The 21,556-nt window shown below is 35.0% G+C and overlaps 1 protein-coding gene across 11 annotated transcripts in view; it reads right to left on the bottom strand.

Annotated features, from left to right (window-relative positions):
* Window positions 1-21,556, bottom strand: part of side-VI (sidestep VI) — a 592,575-nt gene that overhangs the window by 497,498 nt on the left and 73,521 nt on the right. For 9 of the 11 annotated variants that reach the window (XM_067783988.1, XM_067784031.1, XM_067783969.1 and 6 more), the window contains exon 2: window positions 3,951-3,992. The exons of the other annotated variants lie outside the window; for them this stretch is intronic. The gene's annotated coding sequence lies outside the window, so the exon portion shown is untranslated. The remainder of the gene's footprint in view (window positions 1-3,950; window positions 3,993-21,556) is intronic. 11 annotated transcript variants of the gene reach the window in all.

Below are 21,556 nucleotides of genomic sequence, written 5' to 3' on the forward strand. Positions count from 1 at the left end.
ATGAATAAAGTCTGACCTGGGATGAGGTCGGGGATACATCTGAATTAAAATCAAGTAGATTAGATGACTTCCTATCTTATAAATGTAAAAGTAACTACAGCACGAAAAGCGCTCTATTACCAGTACCAGTAACGTTAACAGCGTTACCAAGCGCTGGAGATGTACGGCCAGTTGAACTAAGGTTTGAGTATAGCCTTTTGAACAAGAAGTGAGCCCAATACTCAGTTCGAAATGACTCGGTGCGCAATTCAATAAAAATTGTGCTCAGTCAATGTTTCTTTATTCAAAACTTGACTTTAAACATCTGCTTCCAGCGACTTATATACATAAAAACGCAGTTTGTCTATAACTCGCGTTCTCTTGACATAGGTCAATCCCAAATGTACAATCAACCGCAGTTAACACAAAACAGCGATAGATGCTTTACAACATTGGTTACCATCTAAGCTGTTAAGCGCCAATTAATGATAATGAGGCATACCTTTAGGCGCTTAGGCTTGTCTGTGCATTTTATCTCAGGCATAAATAAATCTCGACGTCAATAATAATAGTTTATCTATCCAACTGTAAACGCAAATTTGCAAAACAAAAACTGCTGTGATTCACGCCAAAAATTAGTAACCATAACACAATGAAAATCAGTGGTTTTTGCAGCGCACAAAAGTATACTACAAAATTTGCAATTCTCTTTTGAGCGATGTGCGGCAATATACGCTGAAATGAAATGTGTATGCAGGCTATGAAAAGGTGTTTATTGCACCAACATAAAATTTAATTTATGATTTCTGCTTTTTATTACAACTCTTCCACTTTCTGATGCTTCTTGCTACAGCCATGTTATAAAATTATAAGTACGAGTATATCTCACGCGCCACTTTTGAGCTTTGATTCACGGTAACTTTCATGACTCCGCTTTTTACCACTTAAGTTAAATGAATTTGTAATCTTACAAGTGTAACATAATCTCTTAAAACTCGCTATCATTGTTTATGCCTAACCATCATTTTGCTGTCAGTTTTTTTTTGTACTTAAATAAAGTAAAATATATGTATAAGGAAAGTTCAGGTATTATTCACGGTAACGAAAGTTTTATTTTCTTAACGAAATTGGTTGCTTTTGTGTATCACATTTACTTCTTCAAACAGCTTTTCAAGTTTAGCAAAATGCGTTGGAAATACTGTGATATATAATTTTTGCTTTTTATTTTTGCTTCGAATGTAAATTTTATAAATAAAATGCAGGAAAGAATCTTTATTTGATCCAGTTAGGTGTGTCTCGATTTGTGTCATCTGTACCACCAACCTCCAGCATGACATGTTTATCAACTAAACGCAGCCCAATCATAAAGAAATAATTTTCAGGTGTATAAGTTCAACACGACAGTTAACTGTTTGTTTTACATGAGCTACCAATTTTTTTATCGACGAGTTCGCGGATTGTTCAAGGTGTTGCTGCTGTGTTTTCGACGAGGTATAGATGAGAAATCACTTTGTTATTCCAAATTTAAGTTTATTTATCGCGAGTTTATCAAAATGTTACTAAAATATTTATCGACTTGCTATCGAAGTTTTATTGATATTCTTTCGAAAATGTATGGATTGGCTTCGAACAACTGAATAAATAGTTATCAAAAAGTTATTGATTTTGTTTTTGTTGTGATAAACACGCTACTCGAGTGTTTTGGGGCATATATTCGATGTTGATGGTCCTTTACCAACTTGCTCTTAGCGTGTTATCGACTTGTTATTAAACACATAGTGATAAAACTTCAATTTTACATCAATGACACATCTATAGCCTGTCGATAACAAATCGACAATACACCGAAGAATAGCAGATAATAATTCGATAATAAACCGATAAAGTTTTTCTCAAAAAGTTCTAAGTTATTTATTTCAGGTGAAGATACCTCTGTTTTGGTGTTAACTGACTCGGTATGAATTATGGCTTTCCAATCAGTTGCCTTGCTGGATAATCCAGAATTGTCGAAATTCAGCAAAAGCAACTTGTTGAGCATTTCATTACGTTCTTTTAACATTCATAAAATCTCAGAGTAAACTTTTTTACCTGTGCACAGTTTGGTTGATTATAAAACTTTTTGACAAATTTCCGCTTTCTTTAACAAACCACTATATATTTAATAATATGTTAAATAAGATGCATGCCATAAAATTACTACTGGAGTCAATTTTGATCCAAAAAAAGTTTTAAATGGTAATACTGTCACGTCAGACAGTCATACCATACAGAAACGTAACACGTTGTCTGATTAAGTGTCGCGCTCGTTGTGTTTTCATTCTTCTTGCAAGTTTTGACAAAATTTTCTCTAAGTCATTCGAAAACAGAATAGAATTCAAAGAAAGCTATTCTGCAATAGATTCACATCATTATGATGCAATTTTTCACAAAAAGTTCAGCCAATTTTGCAGAAATTTCTTTCTGCTTACTTTTTTTTACATACTGACATCACAAAGAATCAGCAAATTCGTACTTTAAAAGCCGCTCATGCCTGTCCGGATGTATTATTCGTAGTCATAGAACGAGTCAAGTAAAGTTGAGATCTCCTTTTTTGATGCAAAATTAAAGTCATGTGAAATAATCCTATTTTTATACTTTTCATGAACATGAAATGGTATATTAACTTTGGTCTGATGTTTGTAACGTTGAGAAATATAGAAGATAGACTCACCACTAGGTATACCGAATTGATCAGGGCGACGAACTAAGTTGATATAGCCATGTCCGTCTGTCCGTCCGTCCGTCTGTCCGCCAGTCTGTCCGCCCGTCTGTCTGTTTGAACGCAAACTAGTCCCTCAAATTCTGAGATATCTCAATGAAATTTTGCACAAGGATGTATTTTTGTATTATATTAGAAATTTATGGAATCCGGTAGGTTGGGACCTCTAAAACATTTATCTCCCATACAACCCATCGTTCAGATAAGATGATTTTGGTCATTTCTGTCGCAATTAAAAAAATCTAAACGTGAAACTCGGTGACATATATTCTAATATATCATAGAAGATATCCTGAGAAAATCACTTTGATCGGAGCTATATATTGTTATATCCCCTACAACCGATCGTTCAGATAGAAAGATTTTTGGCAATTGCTCCCTTAATTTAGAAAGTATAAACGTGAAAGTCGGTAATATATATTTTAATATATCATAGAAGATTTTCTGAGAAAATCGCTTTGAGCGGAGCTATATATATTACATATCCCATACAACCAATCGTTCAGATAGAAAGGTTTTTGGCAATGTCTCCCTTAATTTCCAATATAAAAACGTAAAATTTGGTGATATTTATTCTAATATATCATAGAAGATTTCATGAAAAAATCACTTTGATCGGAGCTATATGTATTTAGTATATACCTACCCCATACAACCGATCGTTCAGATAGAATGATTTTTGGCCATTTCTCCCTTAGTTTCCAATATAAAAACGTGAAGCTTGGTGATATTTATTCTAATATATCATAGAAGATTTCACGAAAAAATCACTGTAATCGGAGCTATATGTGTATAGTATATACCTATCCCATACAAGCGATCGTTCAGATAGAAAGATTTTTGGCCATTTCTCCCTTAGTTTCCAATATAAAAACGTGAAACTTTCTGATATATATTCTATTATATCATAGAAGATTTCCTGTAAAAATCATTCCGATCGGAGCTATGTATAATATATATCCCATACAACCGATCGTTCAGATAAGGAGGTTTTTTGCCATTTTTTATTTTATATTTATCTTAAAATCGTTTGGGTATGTACATCTGTTCACTATATATTTCTTATCTTATACATCCGATTATTTGGAGATTACGAACGGGAAGTCTTCGACACAGCAGAAGACAGTCCCTTCCTTACTTGTTTTTTTTTTTTAATTTCATTTTTTTAGTATAAACTTAATTCTACTTCATTTTTTTTTTTTATGATACTTACCTTTTCAATTTTACAAGACTGTCCATGATGTCTGAAGAGTATCTAAAAAATTAAAACAAAAACAGTTTAGAAACTAATATATAATTTAATTGAATGTATATTTAAGATTTAAGTGACGAATTATTAGCAGTATCGATTTTTTAACTCCATATAATAATTGTCTTTACATTGTCCATCATAATATTCGAAGTCTACGGCAAAACTTTGATTCCATAATATGTAATTTAGAAGCATTTCCAACTTTTCTTGGTCTAATTTTTGTATCGAAAATATGGATTTATTCTCATGAGAGTGAATTTTTCCATATATAAATGTAAATGTACTTTTGGCGTAACAAATGTTGACTTTTTAGGACATAATATTTCTGAAACGGGAATTAGACCCTCAGAAGAAAAAGTTTTAGCCATTCGAAATTTTGATCGTCCAAAATCTATTAAGCAGGCACAAAAATTTATTGGTATGGTTAATTATTACCATCGATATATACCAAAATTAGCAGAGTTTACGACAGTTATCTATGATTTAATTAATAGAACAAATAAGAAGCGAGACAAGATTTTAATTTGGGACGATACATCTAATGAAGCTTTCGAATGCATTAAAGAAAAGTTTGCATCTGCGATATTGTTAAATCATTTTAACAAAGATGCAAAACTTTCTTTAAATGTAGATGCATCCAATACGGCAATAGGTGGTGTCATACATCAAACGTTTAATAATAAGTCAGAACCACTTGCATTCTTTTCAAAGAAATTGTCTCCATCCGAAATTAAATATAGTGCACTTGATAGGGAACTATTAGCTATTTATTTGAACATTAAATATTTTCGTTACCTTCTAGAAGGACGTGAATTTACAGTTTTCACAGATCACAAGTCTCTTGTATTTGCTTTAAATTCAAAAACAGAACGCAGTCCAAGACAGACTAGACATATGGAATTCATTGCTCAGTTTACGAATGACATTAGGTATATTAAAGGACAAGAAAATGTTGTAGCTGATACATTATCTCGTGCGTTTGAAGTAGAAGCGATTAATAATTCGGACATTAATTTAAAAATTTTACAAAGTAAACAACAACAAGACAGTGAATTAAGCAAACTTACCTCAGAGCAAACATTTTTAAATTTGAAACTAATAAAAATTCCTGTTCTTAACTTTAATATATGGTGCGAAGTGTCAGGAAAAAATCCTAGACCATTCATTCCAAACAATTTAAGAAAAATAATATTTGATATGTTACATGGGATTTCACATCCTGGTAGTAGAGCTACAAATCGTTTGATAGTTAAGAAATATTTTTGGCCTAAAATGAATAAAGATATTAATACTTGGTCTAAAGAATGTATAAGTTGTCAAAAATCGAAAGTACATCGTCATACAAAATCTCCAGTTACGAAAATTCCAATTCCAAAATCTAGATTTGAACACATTCACTTAGATATTGTTGGACCCTTACCTGTTTCAAAAGGATATCGTTACATATTAACTATAATTGATAGATTTACACGTTGGCCAGAGGCATTCGCACTAAGAGATATTTCTGCAATTACGGTTGTAAATAAATTTTTTAAAGAATATATTTCACGTTTTGGAGTTCCATTAGAAATAACAACAGATCAGGGATCTCAATTTACTTCAAACTTGTTTTCAGAATTAACGAAACTTCTTGGAAGTCATCAAATAACAACTTCTCCTTATCATGCCCAAGCTAATGGAATGATAGAACGTTTTCATAGACAGCTTAAATCTTCAATAATGGCTAGGAATGGATCCAGAGATTGGTATGAAGAGTTACCAATAGTACTTATGAGTTTGCGATCGATTTTTAAAGAAGATATTTCAGCAACACCGGCTGAAATGGTTTATGGACAAAATTTAAGATTACCTGGTGAATTATTTGTTTCAACTACAGAGAATATAACTTCAACGGATGTTTTAAGTAGTTTGCGTGAACATTTTAAAAATTTTAAATCAAATTTGGAACATCATCAAAATTCTAGTGGTATTTTTGTTCCAAAAGATTTAAAAGATTGTAATTTTGTTTTTGTACGTGTAATAAACAAACATTCCTTGCAACATCCGTATGAAGGTCCTTATAGAGTTATTGAAAAAGATATTAAAAACTTTAAAATTGAAATAAACAATGAAATTAAATCTATTCCTATTGATCGTTTAAAACCAGCAATGATTGATAAAATACAGATACCTAACACAAAAACAAAAAAGAAAGTTACTTTTAATTTACTTAACGTTAAATCTCCGGAAGGGGGAGTATTGTAGGGTTATATTTATATTCAACTTTAAATGTACCTACTTTAAATGAATTTAATTTTTGTTCTTGTTAATTTTTTATATTTCAATTTTGAGATTATTCTTTCAAAAATTTTCATCCGGTTATGAATTTTTAAAACGTATTGTAACATACATTTAGGAGTCATTAAAATAAAGATATTTTATAAAAAAAAAAATAGTGTTTGTACAATTAAATAGTGGTATATTTATCAACTACCACATACCCAATTTTAATTTTTATGCAAGTTGTAATGATGAATACTCTGCAGGTGGTGTTGGAGTTTTTGTACGAGACACATTTGATTGCAACATAGAGAGGTTTAATCTGCGAAGTGCAGATGTTGTAAAAGTTCTTCTAAAAATAATAATAATAATGTGACCATAATATGCGTTTACAGACGACACGCTGAATCTAGTCGGAGTTTTCTGGAAGAATTTTCTAACTTTTTAAATGATGAGAGATCAAGCAATACTGTCTTATTAGGTGATCTAAATCTGGATATACTCCAGTCAAATTCAACCTCCGAAAACTATCTAACCCTTATGGCTAGTCATGGTTTTATTTCTTATCTCAACAAACCAACGAGAATTTTTCCGGGAACCTGTTTGGATCATGTTTTTTGTAGATTTACTAGCATGTGTACTTGGATCTTCAAATCACTGATCATGCCATGACCGGGATTAAAAAAGAAAACTTATACCAGAGAAATAAGCAATCAAATAAACTAGGTGCTATACATAAAATAAATTATGCTTTGCTGAACGACAGGCTTCGTTATGAAAATTGGGTTAGGTTACATACGGAGCCTGATATCTCAAAAGCGTAATCGCTCTGTATATAGGTATATTGCAATTTCATATAAGATGTGCAAGCTTCACTTGTGCACCGCGAAGGCACAAAACTAAACGAAAACCCTGGATTACCTTGGATTTAGTTAAAAAAATTTTACTTAAAAATAAGTTAGGCAGTAAATGTCGTAAGCATCCATTCAATCGGGAACTCCGCTCTCTTTTTGAAAAATTATGCAAGGATTTAAGTAAAGATATCGCTCTACAGCGTGATAACTATTTCCGCAATAGATTCGTAGATTGCCGAGGGAACCCGAAAAAAGAATGGAAACTTATGAATAGCGTTGTCAATAGGAAATGCGTAAGTGATGAGAAAGTAATTTGTCTAAACGAGTTGGGCAAAAATATTTCAGATCTGTCCGGCGTTTCCGCTGTACTTAATGAGTTCTTTGTATCAGTAGGCAGTCTCATCCCACCCCATGCAAGTGTATTATGTCGAGTAATGACGTATCTAGTTCCAGAAATAGTTTTTTGTTTGAACCCATCACAGATTTAGAGACTATAACAATTATTAAAAATCTAAATAATTCCGGTTTGTGTGGTTCTGATGGGATATCAAATAAACTGCTTAAAATCACAGCCCTTAATTTCGTAGACATTTTGAAATATCTTTTTAATACCCGTGTTTACACAGGTGTCTTCCCTGGCCAGTTGAAATGTGCGACAATTGTATCCCTATTTAAAAAGGATAACAAGAAGATTAAGATAATTATAGAATGATTTCACTGTTGTCATCCTTCTCTAAAGTTATCGAGAAAGCACTAAAAACTGCGTACTATTATTTTTTGAAAGCAAAAATTTCTTTAGCTCGAGGCAGTGTGGGTTCAGGTCGAGCCGTTCTACGGAAGATGCGCTCATCGAATTTTGTTCATTCATTTGCAAAGCGATGGATGGCATAAAAAGCCTTGGTGGTATCTTCTTTGACATTACGAAGGCTTTTGATACAGTTGACCTTAAATACTTACTGGATTAATTGCCATGTGCCGGCTTTCGCGGGTTTATACACGACTGGTTTAGATCTTATCTTACAGGTAGGGTACAAAAGGTAAGAACTCAAGACACTACCAGTGATCCTAAATCAATAATAGTGGGGGTTCCGCAAGGTTCTGTGCTGGGCTCTATTCTTTTCCTAGATTATATAAATTCCATTTTTGACTTACTCTCCAACGCTGCGTTGTGTGATATGGCCTATGCAGGCCATTTCGGTTTTTAAAGGATTATATCTCTTTGTTTAGTTAAGTTTTAAAAAAACGGCGCCAATATACCATACAGGTCTGTTAGCTAAAGCTTCTGAAAATTTTGTAACCATTTCCAGAAGAGTGATAATGAAAAAAATACATTTTACCCAAAAACTTCATATGCTAGGGTAAATGGCCTGCACAGGCCACCACTGCAATTTTTTGTAGTCATGTACCGTACTTTATCTTCTGACTAGTTAGAGTACAAGAAAGAGTGAATATAGTTCTCTCTCAGTCAGAAGTTGAAATTTTAGTCATTATCTCGCTCTCAGCGCATTTTCGACAGTTTTACTAGATTTAGTAAAAGAAACACGAGAACAGGTGCCGTTAGAATTGAATTTGGTTGTATTTATTACGTGTGCAAATTTTCATTGTCTATGATTGATTTTGCTTTTTGCAATCATTTTTGTTTGAGTGGAGAAAAGTAAGTATTTATTTACAATTGAAATAGAGATCTGTATTATTTATGAAGTGTTTTGTTGTATGTTGTGCCGTAGATAGGGCTTTATTAGCTATCGATAGAAGTAGTAATCGTCTATCAAGTGAGAAATTGCGCCATTACGAGGAAGTGCTGAATAAATTTATTGCAGCGGAGAATGAGGAAGATGATCCGTATGTCACCGAAGACGATTATGGTAAGGATTATGTTCCTGTTAATGACGGAGATGTGTTTGATATTAAGAATGAGCTTGAGGTCGAAGAAGGATTGCCTGAAAACGAAGACATTTATGAAGTTGGGATAATTAATTGAACAAGAGCCTAGTGTCTGAAATCTTGAAAGTGGAGTGATTACTTGACGAAATGAGAAATATTACGAGTGCAAGACTGACTCCGGAAAAAGGTACCGCCAGCACATAGAACACGCCATTCGAACCGGTTTAACAGTACCAGTACCAGACCATTGTGAGTTGCTTATAGATTTCTGCTGAATCCAGTAACTATTTTTCGTAACATAATTCACCTGGATATAATTGTCCGTCAAACGAGTTGGAAAGCAGGAGAAATAATCAGGGCCTGGAATGAGGCTAATCCAACATGTAAGCCAAAAAAGTGGAAGCCCACAGAAGAAACGAAAACGTATGCTTGATTTTGATTGCTGTTATTTTCCGGTCTATTCCAATGTAATAATATGTGAGCAAAGGATTTATGGCACTCTATGCATTTTGGAATAAAAATTTGGTGAATCTGCGATTCTTCAACAAACTCTTGTTTTTTTAATTAGTATCACACTTATATAAACAAAGCACGTTTTCTCATAAGTGGCCTCATCAGGCCATATTAATAACGAAATGATATAAAACTTTCACATAACGGAAGGTTAACGGAAATGTTACTGCGTTTGCTGACGATCTTAAATTAGAGTATGGCTCAGGTATTCCTTTTGACCTAATTGCTAATATAAATTATGACGCTTGAAAAAATATTTGCAATATTCACTACGCTGCTTCTAACAACTCAGGAATTACTGCTCTAGTAAAACTATGAAAACAGTTTACTACGCATTATTTCACTCAAAATTGCTATATGGCAACACCTGTTGGGGAGGCGCCAGCTAGAACAAAATTCAACCACTTATAACATTGTGTAATACGAAGAATATGCAAGGTAAACCGAATGCACTCCTCATGGCGGCTTTTTAGATGGTTATTAATTCTTCTTGTGAGAGATATTATTTTAAAGTTTTAAAAGTTTTTTTCCTTAAATGTGGTTACCTGGAAACATGGCATCTGAAGTATATAGTCAGAAGACGAACGCAAACAATACCGTCGCTGTGCCTTCTTGGAGAACCAAACGCTCTAACAAATTGTATACAATAGTGCCTCGTAAACTATTCAATGCACTACCAGCAGAAGTTCGGGCCTTACGGAATTTTCAACTGTTTTTAAAATATATGAAATCCTTCCTTCTAAGCAGGTCGTACTTCGAAATCGAAGTTTTGCTTCGGACAGATAATTATAATTAAAAATTTGATTTCTTAAGAGTTGTAATTTAATTTAATTAATTTCTTTTGTTTTATTTTTGAATTCTATTCACTTTTACTCAACCCACCGTAGGTACAAAATTCTATTACGATTTTACAAGTTTTGTTATTTTGTTATCTTTATTTCATGTAAAAATTTAATATTAATTTAACAGTCCACCCCACTGTAGGATTGGCACTTGATGATATGTTATGCATAACATATAAAATGCCCTAACTTTTCTTATATCTTGAATTTATATTCATACTTTGCCTTATTGTAATTATATCTAAAATTTATGTAGATTTGATTAGTAAACTAAACTAAAGATATAGAAAAGCTATTACACTGCAAAAAACTTATAAAATCAACTAAATTACATGTCAATTCAACCGATGCTTCTGTCAAATTTTATGAATCGAAAATAGCTGTTGAGCCGAATTGTTGATTCCGATTCTACCGTTTTATCAAATCAACAAAGATATTTGCATCATAATTAAGCCAACGCTCTGTGAACTTAACCATCACCCAAAGTTAACCAATGAACACTTTAAAAATAACAGAATTTCATCAACTTTAAGACAACGTAAGGGCTGTTGATATGACAAAGATTTCTGCGCCAACATAGTCATAAGAACAAGATGGGGTGCACCGTGGCGTAAATTATGCATTTACATAATATCGGCAGTTGTTCATAGTTGAAATGACCAATAAAATCAGTTATTTGTTAAGAGAATAATCCTCTCCATTGATTAAGCACCTGCCACTGTTACAGAATATTGTTAGATTGAGACCAAATGTTTTTTTATACCTTTCATGAACATGAAATGGTATATTAACTTTGGTCCGATGTTTGTAACATTGAGAAATATAGAAGATAGACTCACCATTAAGTATACTGAATTGATCAGGGCGACGAACTGAGTTGATATAGCCATGCCCGTCTGTCCGTCCGTCCGTCTGTCTGTTTGAACGCAAACAAGTCCCTCAAATTTTGAGATATCTCAATGAAATTTGGCACAAGGATGTATTTTTGTATTTTATTAGACATTTGTCGGATCCGGTAGGATCGGACCACTATAACATATATCTCCCATACAACCGATCGTTCAGACAAGACGATTTTGGTCATTCCTGCCGCAATTTAGAAAGCATAAACGTGAAACTCGGTGATATATATTCTAATATATCATAGAAGATATCCTGAAAAAAGTCACTTTGAGCAGAGCTATGTATAGTTATATCCCATACAACCGAACGTTCAGATATAAAGGCTTTTGGCCATTTCTCCCTTAATTTAGAAAGTATAAACTTGAAACTCGGTCATATTTATTCTAATGTATCATAGAAGATTTTCTGAAAAAATCACTTTGATCGGAGCTTTATGTAGTATATATCCCATTTAACCGATCGTTCAGAGAGAAATACTTTAAGCAATTTCTCCCTTAATTTCCAATATAAAAACGTTAAACTAGGTGATATTTATTCTAATATATCACAGAAGATTTCCTGTAAAAATCATTTCGATCGGAGCTATATGCAATATATATCCCATACAATCGATCGTTCAGATAAGGGGGTTTTTGCTAATTTTTTATTTTATATTTATCTTAAAAATCGTTTAGGTATGTACATCTGTTCACTATATATTTATAATTTTATACATCCGATTATTTGGAGATTTCGAACGGGATAAGATTATTGTTCAGCCCCATTCATGAAAGGTATAAAGCCTTCGGCACAGCCGAAGACAGTCCCGTCCTTACTTGTTTTCTGTTAAAATTTTTTTTTTTTTTTTTCACAAAAAGCTCGATTAAATTAACCACAATGCGATCAATTTTTGGGTATATTTCTTTATTCAACAACAATAAACATGTTTGATCTAATAAAGCAAAAGCCATTTTATTATTACCAAAACATTATGAAACAGAGATTTTTGTAGTTTTCATCAGCTTTTACTTTTAATAAAACTATGTTTCAATACAGGGCAGCAAAACTTTGAACTAAGGAGTAAGGAAGTGGCTAATTGTGCGGGTTTTCCTTTTTTGCCCAGAGTTAGATACAATTATTGAAGACTGCACAGAAATAAAAAAAAAAACACAAAAAAGTTTGAATAGAATATAATTTTTCTGAATATGCTGTTGGGTAGCCATGGTTCAAGTTGGCTCATCTCGACAGCAACAACATACCTTTGTTCAGGTACATAAGTATTACCGATCTTCTGATAGCAAAATTTGCTTTACATATTTCATTGGTTATTTATCACATAATATAAAAGGGTTAAACCACTTGAACTCAACCGGTTTGGCGATTTGAAGGTACCTAGAAAACGATTAGTGAATCGGTTCAAGTTTTGCTAAAGTGGTCCGAACCACTGAACCGAACCATTTTAATTTGGGAGGTGGTTTGTAGCCCTGCTAACTACAAGCTAACTAGAATTTGGTTTCCAATAAAAAATTTTGCAGTTTTATCTAATAGCTAATTGCTTTTCTATGCCAATTGCCGAAAAATTGTCAAGTTCTGTTATTCAGGGGTGAGATAATGTCAACGGTCTTAATGTCAATTGACATAATATCACTTGACCTTATGACCACTTAAAACGACCGCAAAGTCAGTTGAATTCATGACCACATGAAAGTGTCACAACAACAAAATTTGAAGTGCTTACAACGCCAACGATATTGATATTATGACCATCCTGTTTTCACAAAATGATCTTAAAGTCAATTCGCAGCTCCACGTATTACAATTCTAATAACTTTTTGAGCTACTGTGATGTTTTATTGTTATACTCAGTTGAGCAGAGCTCACAGAGTATATTAAGTTTGATTGGATAACGGTTGGTTGTACAGGTATAAAGGAATCAAGATAGATATAGACGTCCATATATCAAAATCATCAGGATCGAAAAAAAATTTGATTGAGCCATGTCCGTCCGCCCGTTAACACGATAACTTGAGTAAACTTTGAGGTATCTTGATGAAATTTGGTGCGTAGGTTCCCGAGCACTCATCTCAGATCGCTGTTTAAAATGAACGATATCGGACTATAACCACGCCCACTTTTTCGATATCGAAAATTTCGAAAAAACGAAAAAGTGCGATAATTCATTACAAAAGACAGATAAAGTGATGAAACTTGGTACGCGAGTTGAACATATGACGAAGAATCGAAAATTAGTAAAATTTTGGACAATGGGCGTGGCACCGCCCACTTTTAAAAGAAGGTAATTTAAAAATTTGCAAGCTGTAATTTGGCAGTTGTGGAAGATATCTTGATGAAATTTGGCAGGAACGTTACTCCTGTTACTATATGTACGCTTAATAAAAATTAACAAAATAGGAGAAGGACCACGCCCACTTTAAAAAAAAATTTTTTTTAAGTAAAATTTTAACAAAAAATTTAATATCTTTACAGTATATAAGTAAATTATGTCAACATTTAACTCTAGTAATTATATGGTGCAACAAAATACAAAAAATAAAAAAAATTTCAAAATGGGCCTGGCTCCGCCCTTTTTCATTTAGTTTGTCTAGGATACTTTTAATGCCATAAGTCGAGCAAAAATCTCCCAATCCTTTTGAAATTTAGTAGGGGCATAGATTTTATGACGTTAACTGTTTTCTGTGAAAATGGGCGAAATCGGTTGAAGCCACGCCCAGTTTTTATACACAGTCTTCCGCCTGTCCTTCCGCATGGCCGATAACACGATAACTTGAGCAAAAATCGATATATCTTTACTGAACTTAGTCCACGTACTTATCTGAACTCACTTTGTCTTGGTATAAAAAATGAACGAAATCCAACTATGACCACGCCCACTTTTTCGATATCGAAAATTACGAAAAATGAAAAAAATGCCATAATTCTATACGAAAAAAGGGATGAAACATGGTAATTGGATTGGTTTATTGACGCGAAATACAACTTTAGAAAAAACTTTGTAAAATGGTTGTGACACCTACCATATTAAGTAGAAGAAAATTAAAAAGTTTTGCAGGGCGAAATAAAACACCCTTGAAATCTTGGCAGATATTACATATATAAATAAATTAGCGGTATCCAACAGGTGATGTTCTGGGTCACCCTGGTCCACATTTTGGTCGATATCTGGAAAACGACTTCACATATACAACTACCACCACTCCCTTTTAAAACTATCATTAATACCTTTAATTTTATACCCTTATCGTACAAATTTTAGGGTCACCCCTGGTCCACCTTTATGGCGATATTTCGAAACGGCGTCCACCTATGGAACTAAGGATCACTCCCTTTAAAATACTCATTAGCACCTTTCTTTTGATACCCGTATTGTACAAACAAATTCTATGGTTACCCCTAGTCCACCTTAATAAGAACAACTTCTGAGACACAAAGAAACATTACGAGATGCATCTGACGGTTGAGTTGGTCAAACTGCGAGCCTACAAACACTAAAATTAGATAAGATTATTTTGGTGAAAGTTCTTCAGGAATTCTTCCTATTAAACCAATCGAAGCATTGTTGCATAAACAACCACAATTCCGGAAGCATCTGGTGGGAAGTGTGGCAAAAATTTTAAGGTGAATTTGATGCAAGGGACATTTATAACGAGACAGCAAGCTTTAAAAACCGCTTAAAGCACACAAAATTCAAAATAAAAATTTTTCCAAATGGGTGTTTTTTTTTAACTACGTAATATTTTAGCTCTGTCACGTATGATTGCAGAGTCTTAGCTTAATCATAGATTTCTTTACGGAACAAAAAAAAAAAAAACAACAACCAAATAAAGCGAGCAATAAAATAACATACAAGAAGCGTTTGCTAAAGTTAGAGTAAAGAAAATTCGGTGAAAGAGTAAAAAAGTAGGAAACTGGTAAGTCATTCGCTTTAGTGTGCAGCAAGCATAACGAGAATACAGGAAAAATATATAATAATAATAGAAGCTAAAAAAAACGATATATTGGTGAAATCACGTAGCTTGGAATTCATGCGTGAATAGTGTACAAACGTTTATAGTATAAACTTTATTACATACTTACATACAAATATATATACTAGGTTGGGCCAAACAAAATATTTGTTTGCTTTAGGTGTAGTGAAACTACAACGCTTAATCTGCAGAGTCAAGCGAAGTGGGAAGCCTGAGTAGTGAAAATTCAAGTACCTCAAAAAGTGTAATACAGAAAGGAGTGCAATACATGCACACAAAGTAGGGACGGAAAGTCCAATAAGCTAAATGTAGGTATTGATTAGGCTACAGCTTATTCGATGATGCAAAAGCGAATTAACACTGAGAATCTGTTTGTCACCGAGAAAAAGACAAACGAATTGGCAAATCAGTCGTTCAGTATGGCACCAGCAACCTCCTGGCAGATGTCTATGGAAAGCTGGAGGTCCGTAGAAGGAGAGCTAGCTACTAGAAAATGATGCTTAATGGACCCAGTGAAGCGCTACCAGCTTTTAAATGTGCTCAGTGGTGCAATAAGGTTAAACTGGTTACCTGCACCAACAGCTCGACCTTAGAATGACTTCAGAAATTTGTGTCAGAATTTTGAAAATAAGAAGGCGCAAAGGTGAAGACACTGGCCTTTCGTACCAAGGTTCGGATGGGACGTGCGGTGAAGATGGAGGATACGCCAAACATGCTGCGGCATCAAAACCCAAATATACCTACACGGGGTTAGTAGGTGTTAGGTGAATCTCGAACCACGAAGAGGCAGAGCGCCGCATTCTTCAAATTTATAGGGAATCGGAATATGTGTTACACTTGTAGCTGGGAAGAATGGCTTGGTATGCTAACAGTGTTTGTGTCTTACGTAAAACTTACGGCTTACGCAGATGAAGTAGCAATTGTCATAAGTGGAAAGTGCCTCCCAACGATAAGCTCTTTGATGGATCGGGCGCTTCGGGATATTTATACCTGGGCATCAAATGTTGGGTTGAAAGTCAACGCGGAGAAGACGGATATGGTTTTGTTTACAAATAGGTACAAGGTCCCACATTGGATCAGCCCTAAGTTAGGAGGGGTGAACCTACAGGAGAAACCTTGCACAAAGTATCTAAGAATCATCCTAGGAAGTAAACTGTCATGGAAGCTCAACGTGGAGGAGAGGGTCCAGAAGGCTTCATCGGCACTTTATACATGTAAAAGAATGCTGGGCTGTACGTGGGGCTTATCGCCCTCTCTTTCTCATTGGGTTTTTACAACGATTGTAAGCCCTATTCTTGACTATGGAGTTCTTGTTTGGTTGAAAGCCACACATAAACAACCTACCTCAAAAAATTAGAGGGGGTATGCAGACTATCAATGCTTAGCATTACGGGAGCCCTGAAAACAACCTCGACAGCTGCACTGTATGCCATTCCACCCGCAAACCTGGTAGCAAAGAACATAGCGTTAATAACTGTAACCAGGCTCGGTGCCTCGGGGCAGCTTGAGCGCCGATCATACGGCCATAGTAGTATAGCGTCATCCATCACAAGACGAACAGGCTACCCGATTGCCTATCTGCGATTCGAGGGCGATCTTAAGGCCACAGTAGAGGAGGACGTTTGGCGCAAGGGTGCTCAAGTAACGGACGAGGCGATACATGTGTACACAGATGGTTCCAAAGTAGTGGAAGGAGTAGGGTCTGCGTTATACTATGCTGATCCGGAAATAAATAGATCCTATAGGCTGCCGGATTACTGTAGCGTTTCCTAAGCGAAAATAGTAGCCGTAACCAAAGTGGTAGAAATCCTGGAAGAGAATAGCTTAAGCTGCAACCATGTTAGCTTTTATATTGAGAGTCAAGCATCAATCAAGGCAATAATCTCGCATAGGACAGCATCTATATGCATGTTAGAATGTATACGGCCCTGGAGAGAATCGGGACAGAGAGAAGCATACATCTTTATTGGGTCCCCGGGCATATGGGAATAGATGGGAATGAAAAAGCGGACGAACTAGTTAAAAAGGGCGCATTCCTTGAAGCCTGCTCCATAGACGTCCCAATTGGACTGGGCGAGATTAAGCGAAGGCGAGAGGTGCACATGATCGACCAAGCAGGAAAGGCGTGGGTTCAAGCGCGGGGCTGTAAAGTATCAAAAATTATGTGTAGGTCTTACAACCTTACACTTACAAAGTTGCTTCTACCATTAAAAAGAAAGGACTGTAGACTCTTTGTGGGTAGTCTGACTGAACACTGCCTTCTGGCGTCACATGCCTTTAAATAAGGCTTGGCCAGTGAAAGCAGATGTAGGAAGCGTGGGCTGGAAGATGAAACGATCGAGCACGTTCTGTGCTCGTGCCCTGCGCTTGCCAGGCTAAGACTCCAGCTATTAGGAGTGATACAGCTGCCGGCTCTAGAAGAAGCAAATGGCTTAGGAAGCTTCTAGTATTTGCCAAGAGGACGGAGTTATTTTATAACATAGGTCCTGGTTTTTCATAGAGTTTTTCAGTTTGGTCGTTAAAACAAACTTCTGGTAACACTACGGACTTATTCAGTATATGTGAGGTCTTCATAGACCGGCCAGTTCAACCTAACCTAATCTTGTGTCTTGTGCACGAAACTTCAAAGTTTCAGCTATTAGGGGCGGCAAAAAAGGCCAACCGCAATTTTTTGATAACAGGACTGGTTTAGTAGTTATGCAAGGTTATAGTCTAACCTAATATTGTATGAGATTCAACATATGATTTGTATCGAAGAACTTGAGGCACCTCTGAATAGTGAAATAAAAAGCTAACCTTTTTTCTTTTTGCCCACCTTAATACATATGTAGGTACAACATACGAGTAAACAAGTTTTTTGTCTGCGTAAAAATCAACTGACAAATAATAGAAAAAGGAAATAAAGAAAAATGATAAACATAAATCAAAACCATGTACGGTAGGAATAAGCATTTCTTATTTCTTTTGCTAAGAAAGTTCACTCACACACAATCCGGCTTTCTTTTTTACGGTTCATGCCAAATCAGACCAAAACAGATTTGGCTACTTTTACACACAGGTAGATAATATGAAGTGAAGGAGGTAAGTTGAAATGATGCACACATACATGCATATACAATATATGTATAACTCTATGTAGTGCGGACATATGTAATTCTAGTTTACCATAAGTAACTGCATTTGCGTATTTTCCTTCATACTTACAAACTTCTCAACTGGCATACGTTGCGTATACGTAATCTTTATGGTGTCAGTCAGTAGAAAGTTTTCAAGGTAAGCAAAGTTAAATTTTCATATGTACTTATATATATGTATAGATTTTTTCAGCAAATATGTGCAAACATGCGATAAGCACGGGTATTTGTGTTTAAGAAGAGTTACGCCAAAGTTTTTACATTTTTAATATACGCTTGTATGTGCAAATCAACTGCAGCTACACGATATAGCTTTATTTACATAAACACAAGTAATAGATGTGAACTGTCAGTGTTAAGACAACTGCATTGAAATATATGGGGTATTCCATCCCATTTCGACCAAGTTTGAATCCGACCCCTTTAGAATTGGCTTAAAGTTTTTCTTCTTTTTCTAGCTTACGAAAGACGTTTTTCAGAATTTTTTCAAATTTTTTCATCCAACTCAAAAAAAGTTATGGATTTTTAAAAAAACACCGTTTTTGTTTTCAAAATGCTATAACTTTTTGAAAAATTTACATTGTTTTTAAATGTACTTTTCGGAAAAAATACAAAAAAAATTTTAAAGTTTTTTTTTTCTTGTTTAATTTTTCAGTTTTTCGAGATTTTTCGAATTTCGCCATTTTTTTTTTTTTTCTCATAAAAAACTTCAAACAATTCTGCAATCATCCCCACTAATCCCGGAGAGGGCCGATAATTTTTTTTTTTTTATTTAATTGAAAAAAAAAACTTTAAAAATATTGTTTGTATTTTTTCCGAAAAGTACATTTAAAAACAAATTAAAAAAAAAGATCCCAAACGGTCAATTTTTGGAAAAGTTATAGCATTTTGAAAAAAAACATCGTTAATTTTATAAAAAAATTTACTTATCGTTAGATTTTGAATTCTTTTTGCCTTGCAGTCGTAAATAGGTTTACTACAACGATTTGTAAATCGAAATTCACTAAGATTTAAAGTCTTTTCCTGAAATTCCTGTTTAGTTTGTCTCAATGTTACTTACTTACTTAATTGACGCTCGTTTAAAAGGTTATACCCGTCCAACAACGCACGCCAATCGCTTCTTCGCAGTGCTAAGTGATGCCAATTGGTAGCACCAAGGGATTCCAAATCGTTTTCCACCTAGGCCTTTCTGCTGAATAAGGCCACCTTCTTCGCCTACTTCCATAGACGGATTCCAATAAGAACACCTTTTTCGCCAGAGCATCAAATTTCATTAGCATAATATGTCCCAGCCAGCGTAGCGGGTGCATTTCATGTCATTAGACTAAGTTGATATCGGCGTAAATTTCGTACAGCTCGTCACACAAGATTTTACTTTTCAATTGCCTACTCAATCCAAAATAATAGCACATTCAAACCCACCTTTTCCGCTTCTCTTTCCAATTTAGAGCGGCAAAACTGACGAGCGTTAATCCTGATAGCTAGCAGCTCAAGTTCCCCGCACTCCCACATTGAAATGCCGTACGAAAGCTGTCAAGATACATATTTTTTTTTTTTTTTTCAAATGAAAAAGAAATTTCTTTTGATTCGAGTTCAATAATAAGGCCTAGCAGTTTGTCCGTGGTCGACTGTAACCAAATTTTCCCAACGCGGCTATACAAAGTGCTTTAGATATAAGTTGTCACTGCTTCTGCATTCCGTCAGATTCAAATGTGCTCTCTGGAAGCAGGTGATAGAGTGGAGTTGAAAAATCATTGGCAGTCGTTGCGATTGCATCCTAGAAGCATACGCGTATCTTGACTGCAAGGAGATAGTGATTCGAGTCTTTGTGAGGTCTCCGAATTATGCGTGCAACTTAAATAGTCTGTTTATCTCAACGTAATCGATCAAGTTTTATGTTTTTTGATCAGGGGATAGTCATTTAGCTTGATGGTTATCTTTATCATAAACCTAATGCTGGCTATAACTTTGATTTGAGCCATGGTGAAGTCGATCAGTCTCAGTTCATAAGGGGAGACTTTATTGTGTAGGCTGAACTTTCCGACAGTGGGGCCAAAAATATCTTCTTTCTCCACCATGTAATTTAGGTTAGCCAAGCATGGATTTCATTTCATGGCGGAGACAGTGCGTGTGCGTGTTCTGGGCATTCGTAGAATACGTTCCTCACCTCAACATCCATTTTAAATCATCGGCGCATGGGCAGAAATGAATGAGATATTAAACAATTTTGATATTACGAGCGAAACGCTGAGACGTTCGTCCAAAGGAGTAAAGGTCAGTACTTGGCGACAAGGTCTCTTTCCGACCACATATTCCACACCGAACCTGCGCTTATTTGCATAGCCACTATAGTAAACGGGCTATGACGGCGATGGTGTCGGCTTTTGCTTTCACTAGGAAATCAACCACATGGGCATCGCCACCAACCCCATTAAAGAAACGGATATTTTAAGTGCAGGGACTTAAATCGTTAGCCCTTAAACTTTTGCCGTGGTCGTCATCGAAAGAGGGGTTTTTTCTTATCCGAGGCCTGGCTAGTATTTTCATAGGAGTATGGTTTTACGTGGCGTGTCCCAATCCCAGCGTTAAACTCGGTCAGTAGAGGAAAGCATTTGTGATACACGTTTATGTAGGCAGCCGCTTGCTCCAATACATACGCTCGCTTTCAGCTGCACTTTATGATGATCAAATGATGCTGATTAAGTCCCACAGCTAGCCCTTGAACCGATTATGATAGCCTTGTTATGTTGCCGACTATTCAAAATAGTTTTTTATTCAAAATATTTGTCTATGCTTTTAAAATCAGACACTGTCGCGCTCGCTGCTATATGTAATCTTGATGTTTTTTTCAAGTTTTGTATAAAATAAAGTCAGTACCGAACTGTGAACTAAAAATATCCTAAAGTAGTGCATCATCATTTTTAATATTCAAGCCAAGCAGAATATAAAACATTTTCTATACTACAGAGAGAGAACAAATGCAACAATATGTGTGTATGCCTATGTATATCGCTTAGTTTCATTGAAACACAAGTGCATAGTAAATACCTGCGGTCACATGTCACAACCGCCTAAGTAGAGATGGGATGATGCGCAAAATAAATGTTTGGGAGCATTTTATAAATACTAAATGTGCATTTATGATTTTATATTTTAAAACGTATAACGGTGCATATTTTGTCTATTGACTTCGTATCTTAACTGCCTACTTTT

Source organism: Eurosta solidaginis, chromosome 1 (assembly GCF_040869045.1).
Source record: "Eurosta solidaginis isolate ZX-2024a chromosome 1, ASM4086904v1, whole genome shotgun sequence".
Lineage (NCBI taxonomy): Eukaryota > Metazoa > Arthropoda > Insecta > Diptera > Tephritidae > Eurosta > Eurosta solidaginis.